Source organism: Paramormyrops kingsleyae, chromosome 25 (genome assembly GCF_048594095.1).
Source record: "Paramormyrops kingsleyae isolate MSU_618 chromosome 25, PKINGS_0.4, whole genome shotgun sequence".
Classification (NCBI taxonomy): domain Eukaryota; kingdom Metazoa; phylum Chordata; class Actinopteri; order Osteoglossiformes; family Mormyridae; genus Paramormyrops; species Paramormyrops kingsleyae.
The window spans coordinates 7,747,310-7,757,112 of record NC_132821.1 but is presented as its reverse complement, the minus strand read 5'-3'; the positions used below and the strand labels follow the sequence as shown (position 1 = coordinate 7,757,112).

Genomic DNA, 9,803 nt, shown 5'->3' with positions numbered 1-9,803 from the left:
TACAAATAGGAAAAAGAGGCTACAATTTGCACAAGCTCACCAAAATTGGACAGTTGAAGACTGGAAAAATGTTGCCTGGTCTGATGAGTCTCGATTTCTGTTGAGACATTCAAATGGTAGAGTCAGAATTTGGCGTAAACAGAATGAGAACATGGATCCATCATGCCTTGTTACCACTGTGCAGGCTGGTGGTGGTGGTGTAATGGTGTGGGGGATGTTTTCTTGGCACACTTTAGGCCCCTTAGTGCCAATTGGGCATCGTTTAAATGCCACGGCCTACCTGAGCATTGTTTCTGACCATGTCCATCCCTTTATGACCACCATGTACCCATCCTCTGATGGCTACTCCCAGCAGGATAATGCACCATGTCACAAATCTCGAATCATTTCAAATTGGTTTCTTGAACATGACAATGAGTTCACTGTACTAAAATGGCCCCCACAGTCACCAGATCTCAACCCAATAGAGCATCTTTGGGATGTGGTGGAACGGGAGCTTCGTGCCCTGGATGTGCATCCCACAAATCTCCATCAACTGCAAGATGCTATCCTATCAAAATGGGCCAACATTTCTAAAGAATGCTTTTAGCACCTTGTTGAATCAATGCCACGTAGAATTAAGGCAGTTCTGAAGGCAAAAGGGGGTCAAACACCGTATTATATGGTGTTCCTAATAATCCTTTAGGTGAGTGTATATAGTATACTATAATATTATTTACCCAAACAACAGATCCCTTATGTTGCTTGCTCATATACATTTAATTTCTGTCTGTCTTTGCCATTTCAAAACCATGTTGTGACTCTTGGGTGACTTTAATATAAGCTATTGGAGCTGCAATATTGTCCGTTTTACACTCTCTTGATTAATGTGGAAGATCGTAATTTAAAATACATAGGATGATAATAAAGAATGTTTGCTTTCTTATGTGTCGGTCACGGTAAGCAACCGCAACGCCCCGCATACCATCGGACAGCTACAGCGATTCTGAGCAATATTGGCAGTATGATCCAATTTCGATTTCGCCGTTTTAACCCTGAAATTTCTGCCGGAAATTGCGGCCCCCACCTCCCCGCCGCCGTCTTGCTCTAACCCACTCACTAATTGGAGCGAGCCAGCCTTAAAGGGCCCAGATCGCATTACTGATGGTACCACATATTGTTCTAATCCGTACTGTTGTGACACAGACATGACATACAGTGACTACTAATATTAGCAGAATAGGCTCAATGTATAATGTTTCGAATATTTTGGTATATTGCTCGGCATTACTGGTTCTTTAATACATTTATTTGAGTCACTCTGTTTGTTTACGTGACCTGATGTTTACGTGATCTCAGCCTAATTGCTGCGTTGGAAGATTGTTGGGGGATGGGTAGCCCTGCATGTGCATCGCAGAGAAGTGCAAAACAGCAATCAAGGAAACAATAGCCCTAGGCTGGCAAGCCCAATCCAGGTATCTGTCCCCTCATGTCAGAAGCTGATGTTAACGGCTTGAGTATGTAGGATCACACATGCACATATCACAGGGCCTAAATTCCAGGTGGCCTGAGACAAGGCCGAGCCTGGTACGAGAGGCACCAAAGGGGGGTTACACACACAAACACACACACACAGATAACCAGGGAGGCTAGCACTCCAACTTTAGGGACCTACAGACAAGCAGAGTGGACTTCACGGACAGGGGTCCCTCGACTTGGCACACAACCCCCTCCCCATACATTCTGCCTTACATTTCACTCACCCAACAGACAAACACCCTAAAGGAAATTTCATTTAAGTTTGGCTTTTGTATATCCTGTATATTGATTTACTCACGACTACTAGTCTCAATATACAGATACGTTATGTTTGTATGTGTCCTAACTTTTAGAGAGTCTTCTGTGTTAAAACCCCCCCTTCTCTTCCAACATTCCTTTGCGGTCCTTATCTGATCTTGGTGGACCTCACCAAGTTTCTTTGTTTCTACCATGCTATGTTAAAAGAACTGAATTAAGGTGTATTTTATCCATTCTGGAGAAGATGAATTGGCATAAGCCACACCAAACAAAATATGTTCTTTCCAGATGTGCAACTTATATTGATATTACCACAAACTAACGGCCACGCCTATCTATGGATAAGATGTGCTGTTTGTAATATGAATATTTGATGTAATATCCGCACAAAGTGTAACATCTGTTGAGGTGCAACCCAAAACACCTGTATCCCATACTGATGTGAATCAGTCACATAGATACAATAATTAATTGTTTAATCAATTAATGCAGATGGACAGGTGGGGGCACATAGGGCTCTAGGAGCGAGATCCAGGGCCGCCACGCTGAGTAGGCCGCCAGGATGCCAGTCAGGCTGGGTTCTAGTAGGCCCCCCGAGAAGCCCACAACGGTCACTGTTGAGGTAGACAGATGATGTTGTTGTGGAACCACGTTAAGAGTGGAATACGTGGCTCCCGTGTCTACCAGAAATGGCAGTTCTTTGTCCATGACCATAAGGGACAGCATAGGGTCTGCCTCCCCTGCGTCCCGGGCCGCTCGCGGGAACCGTCATGGTGAGGAGGGGTACCAGTCCCACTCCCCTGCCTCCACTGCTGGATATTGTCCTGCTGTGGGAGCCGCTTGGGGGTTGGGGGCCATCACCTGATTTCCAAGAGGGCCTCCCCTGCCGTGGACATTGGCTGGGACCGCTGCTGGGCAAGTCCTGGCCCAGTGTCCTTCCACCCCGCACCTGTAACAGACACCTGACGGCGGTCCCCTTTGCGGAGCACCCCTTCCCCAGCCCCGGCCCCTGTATCCCCGGCGCCAACCGCCTCGGCCCCTTCCCCATTGCTGGCCCCATCCTCCCTGTTGGGAGGTGGGTGGCCCGTTCCAAGGGCCGGGCGGGTATATGGGTGGTCCCCCTGGGGACACCCCCGCCACCATCTGCTTTCCCTGCTCTTTCCTTTTAGCTTCATCTTGTGCCCTCTGCAGATGGTGTACTACATGCTGGTCCCACACATGGAAGTCTGCTCCCGGGAGTTCCGGGTTGCCCAGTATAGCTGACCTAACTGCCTCTGGGACCCCCTCCATTACTGCCCGCCTAAACCACTCCCGCTGCACCTCTTCCTGCCCCGGGTGGCACCCGGTTCGACGGGTCCAATCCTCTTTACATTTATCCAAATATTCTCTAGGGTGAACCTTAGGGTCCCATGTAAACTTTGGGACGGCTGCTCCACTAGGGGCGGGGAACATCTCCCGCATGGCGTCACCCAAGCGCATCACCACCATCGTCAGACACATATTGTCTGCATATGTAATAGTCCCTGCTCTGTCTTCTACGCCCTGTAGGGAATGTTTAGTCAAGCAGCGGGCTGCCACCGCCCGGAAATCTCCCAGTGCAAGCGTCATGCCCTGAGTGAGTTGGTCTAACTTCTCCATCCACTGTCCTCCCCCCTCTGCTGGGGGGGGGGCATTTTATCTGCCAAGGCCTGCACATCTCCTATAGAGAAAGGTTTATACCTTTCCCTTCCATTGCCTGCTCCCCTCAATAGGGGGAGCTGCTTGCCTGTGGAGCGCAGACCGTATCTATTTCCAGACGGGCCTGGCAGTCCCTCTATGTATTCCTCGCTGAGTCCGTCTATCTGTAGGGCCACTTCTGTCTCCTCCTCCTCAAGTAACCCTAACAACTGGCCCAGCACCTCTACTTTCTTCTGTGTCCGGCCGCTGAGGCCTAGCTCTCTCCCTGGTGTGACGGGTTTAGCACATCCACCTCCCCCTAGGTTTTCTGCCTGTTCCCTCAATACTCTGTTGCTAAATGCTGGCTGCTCTTGTGCCCTTGTATTTTCACGGACATCTGACCTGTCTCTTTTCACTTGACTAGAGCACTCAGATCCTATGTTTGAGTCCCTGTCTGACTCCTCCTCTGTCTTCCCAGACCGGACACAGTCTGAGACTTCCTGAGTATCCTGTGTTCGAATGTGGAGGGTTCCTCCTGTCACATTGATCATGGGGCACATATGGGCCGGGGGCGCTGTTGAGAGCGCCTCCCTACCCTTATACACTGAGGGACGATCCCCATGTTTTACTTGTTTTTCTTGTACGGGAGGGAGTGACTTACCCTCCCCTTTTTCCTCACTATGGAGGTGGTCTGTCCCTTGCCAAAATATGGCTAATCTCGCCCACACTCTCCTTTCCTTCTCATGCCTCTCTTCCTCTTTTTTCCACTTCCCTTTCTGCACTATACTGGCTGTCGCCCTCTGCCTTGCTGCTTCGTCCCTTTGGCTAGCATGCTCTCTCTCCTTTTTCCACAGTAATTCTCCCAGTGAGCGCTTATCCTCTACTCGACACCCGGCGCTTCGAACCGCCCCACACATACGCTCCCCGGCATCAGCTACCTCCTTCTCTTTATCTCCTTCACCGCTTGCCCCTTCTATGGCTTCCTTCACCACCTGGATCTGCTTTACTAGTGGCTTCCACACTGCATTTTCCGGGGGCGCCCATCCCCCATCATCTAGCTCCCGATTAAACTCGCGGTCCATTTTTAATCAGTCCTGACTGTTTTGATCCCTTGTCTAACAGCCCTTCTGCCTCCGGATGTGGGTTCAGCCACCCACACTTAGTACACCTCCTTATCCTAGTCGAATGTCCTACCAACAAACACCACCAATACATAAATCAACAACTTCTAAAATAATAAGACTATATTCAGAGCAGCTTACTGTTGTGTCCCCCCTGAACAGGGCACGTCCCACAAGCTCAATCCCAGTCAAACAGGCCCGCTCCCAGCCGAAACCCCCCCGATCTCCAGCAATGTCAACTTGGAAGGGGGTGTTCTGTACGCACAACTGAGACAACCCAGGTGGGAGTCAGCTTATCGACCGCACTACCGGTGTTCTGACTCGACCAAGGCCAGCAAAATAGCCTTCAGGCGTCACCCACCCTCCCGAGAGTCCAAGCTAGGGGTGTTCTTAGAACTCACCCTAGGCGAGGTCCTGCTCGGCAGTTGTAATGAACGCCCAAGGTACCCGTCGGCCCTGCCCATACTGAGTCATCGGGTGCGGCCGGGCTGGCACGCTTTTGGGCATCCAATTGCTGAGAACTCCCCTTCGGTTCTGACAAACTGTAAGACCGCAAGCAGTGACAGCAGAGCCACGGGCAGCTCGACCAACAGAGAGCGAGTGGCGAGCACCCTGAACAGGAAGAACCCACAACCCTGCTCACACACAACTCAGCACAACAACACACAAATAGCTTTGAGACTCCTCGTCTCGAGACTCCAACCTGTTTTAGAGAGGGGGACCTTATTCCCTCTGGCCAATCTAGCATTCGGGGGTCTTGAATTCCCCGGGACTCTAACCCAGCTTTTCTACCGCTCGTCAGCAAATAGTGGGGTTGCCACACCAAAGACAATGCGGGGGTCTCGTACCCTCCGCTCCCTAAGGTCCTACTTCCCTGCGTGGGTCCCATACCCTCCGCTCCTTAAAATTCTATTTCTCTGCGCACGATACCTGGACACAATGCATACACAATACATAGACAACACAATATACTGTATAAACACAGTGCGTGCAACCTCTCCTCCGTCTTAATTTACTGACGGGCCCCTGGACACTTCAAACTGCTCAATTTGACATATCCAATGTGCAGATTTTGATGCAACAGGCTCTGCTCACCTCTTCTAGTCGGCGCCTCGCAGTTCTCTATGTCCAAGTAGGCCGCGTCAACCCTTAGCCGAATCTTGCGAATCTCCTGGGGATCCCGGACGAGCCCCCAAATTGTTGGAGCAACGGCGTCTCCACCGGGTCCGTGGATGAGAAGAGATTCACAGCTGACACGGGGAGAAGTTGCAAATCACCGGTTTATTGTCTTGACTGATTATAATCAGGGAGCGGCCGTCTGACATACATTCAGCATGTACAGGAGGAGGCTCTGCCATATGTATCAGCTGTACCCCTTTTAAAGCCCTTTGGGCATCAACCCCCCCCCTTTCTCAGTACCTTCCGTCTACGTGACAACCACATATGTGACACCAGCCGGCTCGTAGTTGTCCTTCTGGAAGGCTAAAAGATAAGTAGGGGCCGCTGATATTCTCTGTCGCCCTCCCTATCTGTTCCGAATAGGTAGCCTTGCCTTGCCGGCGCGCCAGTCAGTTCTTGTTTTGATTAGTTACAGTCTTATAGAATCATTCCCTTTATTTTATTAATTATTCCCTCAGATCCCATGTCTCTAGGAATATTTTTGCACGTTTCCTACCGCCACGGGCCGCAAACCATTGGAAAGGCAAAGTGATTCAAAGGATTCAAAGATATTACAAGGCATTAAACAATATCCAAAAACGAGTATACCGGCTTTTTAATAGAAAACTGTAATTTTATTGCACATCTATTTAACATAAAACAGAAACATAAAACGGATAATCACACATTACAGGGCCTCGAAAGAGTCCTGTGTGGTTATTTTTCGTCACTACCTCCCCGTGTCAGGAGTGGGTAATCTGCGCGCCTGCTGCCTTCCTTGGATGTGGGAGCCGTTTCTCAGGCTCCCTCTCCGGAATCGAACCCTGATTCCCCGTTACCCGTGGTCACCATGGTAGGCACTTATAATACCATCGAAAGTTGATAGGGCAGACATTCAATGAACGACCATTTAATGTATCAAAATCACAACAAAAACACACTCATCAATTAAAAACATCATGGCTCCTGAAATGCAGTCATTGTACATCCCAATTTCTTCCCCAAGTCTCATACAGTTTTCTGTTGTCTCTCTGCATGATTCCTGTCAGCTATGGCTATGTGGGAGGGCTGGCCATTTCTATTGTTTGACTGAGTGCCCAATTAACACTTCTGCTGGAGCTGCCTGATAGGTGCCGTCACAGTCTGTTGGGGGACAAGAATGCACTGAAACTGAGGGTAAGAGATTGAGATGTGTGTAATGACTAAATATCTATAACTCTGTTCTTGCAGTGATATCTGCTGGAGACTGAATATGAGCTGAAATCATATTTTCAATCCCTAGATTAATATGGAAGATCATAATTTAACACAGGCCTCGGAAGAGTCCTGCATGGCTATTTTTCATCACTATCGAGACGAATATGAGTGCCTGACATGCTCCATTTTGGATTTCGGCCATCTTTACAGACTAATTGACGTTTTAGTGTTTCTCTTTAGAAGGTGTAGCTTTGGCCTGACCCATACAAGCATTAACACATCTCTTAACTGTGCCCTTTAATTCTGAAATTAAAACAAAAATTTTATTTATACATGTTATATACAACATTTATACTGATATAAACACTGATATATATTTATATATAGATATATATTAACAGTATAAAAAAGTCCATGTCAGGAGTGGGTAATTTGTATATATATATAGATCTCGGTTCATACGATCTATATATTTTCCCTTAGCTATATTTATTTTTCATCACCATCTCCCCATGTCAGGAGTGGGTCATTTGTATATATATAAAAACAGGGACACCGTTGCATAATGTACCCGACGTTCCACATGATCCCACTGCCACTGATGATCTGACTGACAACGTCTCCATCCCTATCCCTCCAATACTGGAACAGCTAGTTTGGTAAGAATCAAAGTGTGTTGTGTGGTTCTCATATATATATATATTTCAGAGGGGAGCTTCGCCCAAAGTCCCAGATCCGGCCAGCGGCTGCCAGGCCCCTGGTCCGGGAAGGGGGCAGAGCCTAGCAAGAAAAGCAACAGGGAGCTTTTTGTTTGTTTGTTTGCATAGTACACTTGCTTTATTGTAGGAAAATTTACAGGGAAAACAATGGAAATTTATACAAGAAAGTAAATCACTCACATGGAATTACATAATTACATTTTAATGGACTATGAATTTTCTTTATGAATTTTCTTTAGTCCCACGCTAAGTTCAGTTGCTGCAGCAATAGTGTTCTTGAAGATCCAGCCAAATTTGGCGCATGAGAGAAAAAGGGGGAGAGAGAGAGATTAGACTATGAACACATACTCCAGTCATTTTAAATATCATGTTATTTTAGAAATACATCACCTGAAGTCCTGTGCCTTGTACTACGTGATTCTGCGCATGCATCATAGCATTTGTCATATCCAGTCCAGGTCCAGTCCCTCGCCAGCAAAGGATCTCTTCTTGACCCCGTAGTCAAATCGAAGCTCCTCGTCCACGGCAATGTCCCTCGATGCCAGGAAGAGCAGGATGTCCCGGTTGTCCAAAGAGTAAAGCCTTGACCGGAGGTTTGCCCGCTTACCCGAGTGACCAATCAGCCTCCCAAATGTATCTCTGCCCGGATGGCACTGACATCGCTCATCACGGGCATCGATACATTTGGCCAGCCCCTTTGTGTCCTGATAAAAGAACACAAGTCCACTCTGTCCTTCCGTGGTGTGACTGAGGATGCGAAGACCCTCCTGCCGCGTGACTTGCCTGCCATGGTAGTCACAGACTACCTCACCAGCGACAAACTTCCTTCTTGTCTTCACACTTCTGCCATTTTCTTCAGTCTCCACAATGGTCAGTCCCTTCCACTTCTGACTTCTGACAAGCTTCCTGATCACTCTGCAGTCCATCGCCGTGTCCACCGAACCAGGAGGCTTCCACTGCTTCAGCAGCAGCTGAACATCTGGGTGGTTGACAGTCCACCCCTGCTTCTCCATCCAGGCATGGACCTTGCTCTCCTTTGGCAGACGTCGACCGAAGTGCTCTGTGAAGAAAGCCAAATTATTAGTCAACATGCATTAGTCTAGATGCATCTAGATGCTTGCAATAAGTTATAGAAACTTTACTCACCTATGACATGCTGCATCCGAAGCGCCTTCTGCTCAGCGCACCAGTGGTCATAGCACGGACATTCATGGGTCAGTGCGTGCCGACTTCCCTGGGCAGGTTCCATCGATGGTCACTGGAAATGGCCTCATGAATAGGTCATAGGCAGCCACCTTGTCCATCTTTGGAAATCTGGAACCTGAGGTCTGAGCTGCTCGCTCATCCGGACTAGAACTAAAACAACTAAAAGAAATTTAATAACGTAAGTATGTAGACGGAATTAGTAATTGTTAATCCATCAAGATTGTTCAGAAAGTTACAAGAAAGGACTTTACTTACTCAGATTCACCAGCAATGTGTCTGAGAAGCATGCGGGCCCGGATCACATTTCTGGACTCCCTCATCCGGTAATGTCTCTCTGCCGTGGACATGCTATGGGAGAGGTAGTCCGCCATATCTGACATATCCTTGGTGGCAGTCTCAAATGCCCGTCTGGCCATCTGACTTGTGATGTTCGGGAGGTTGTACCTGCAACAAAACATATCAGATGTTGACATATCACCTTTCACCACAAGAATGTAAGAAAACTTTTGCAAACAAAGCTGTATGTAAACTGTCCTTACTTCTCATGCAGGTGACGCAGGTCATTTGAGCAGTTGTAAATGCTGTTGCCAGAGGAAGAGATGAAGAACTTGTCTTCACTACTAAGATCACTCTGTCTTCCAATCAACATGGCAGGTCGGACCTCAGTATAATACAAGTCGAACCACTGTAAATAAAATAGCAAGCAAGTAAACAAACAACCAAATAAAATTACAATTTCAATCACATTTAAAATTCCCCGAGCTTAGGATAAATTGAAAGCAGTTGCTATCTTACCATCTCCTCCTCCTGCGACAATGCAAAGACCGCCGCAGTCTTGTGCTTGGTCATCCCAACCACAACGTGTCCACCGTAGGCTGCGTCATGTGTCCGTCTCACCCATTCATTCACCTACAAAAAACAGAATCAAATAAGGGACAAGATGTTTGAGATAAAAGCATGAAAATAAAAT

The 9,803-nt window shown here is 47.8% G+C and overlaps 1 long non-coding RNA gene across 1 annotated transcript; it reads right to left on the bottom strand.

Moving 5' to 3' along the window:
• Nucleotides 1-8,907: 8,907 nt before the first annotated feature.
• Nucleotides 8,908-9,510, bottom strand: LOC140583104 (uncharacterized). Its single transcript, XR_011985895.1, has 3 exons — nt 9,373-9,510; nt 9,089-9,277; nt 8,908-8,983 (listed from the first exon to the last, which is right to left on the bottom strand). It is a non-coding gene; the product is annotated as an uncharacterized lncRNA (long non-coding RNA).
• Nucleotides 9,511-9,803: the final 293 nt, after the last annotated feature.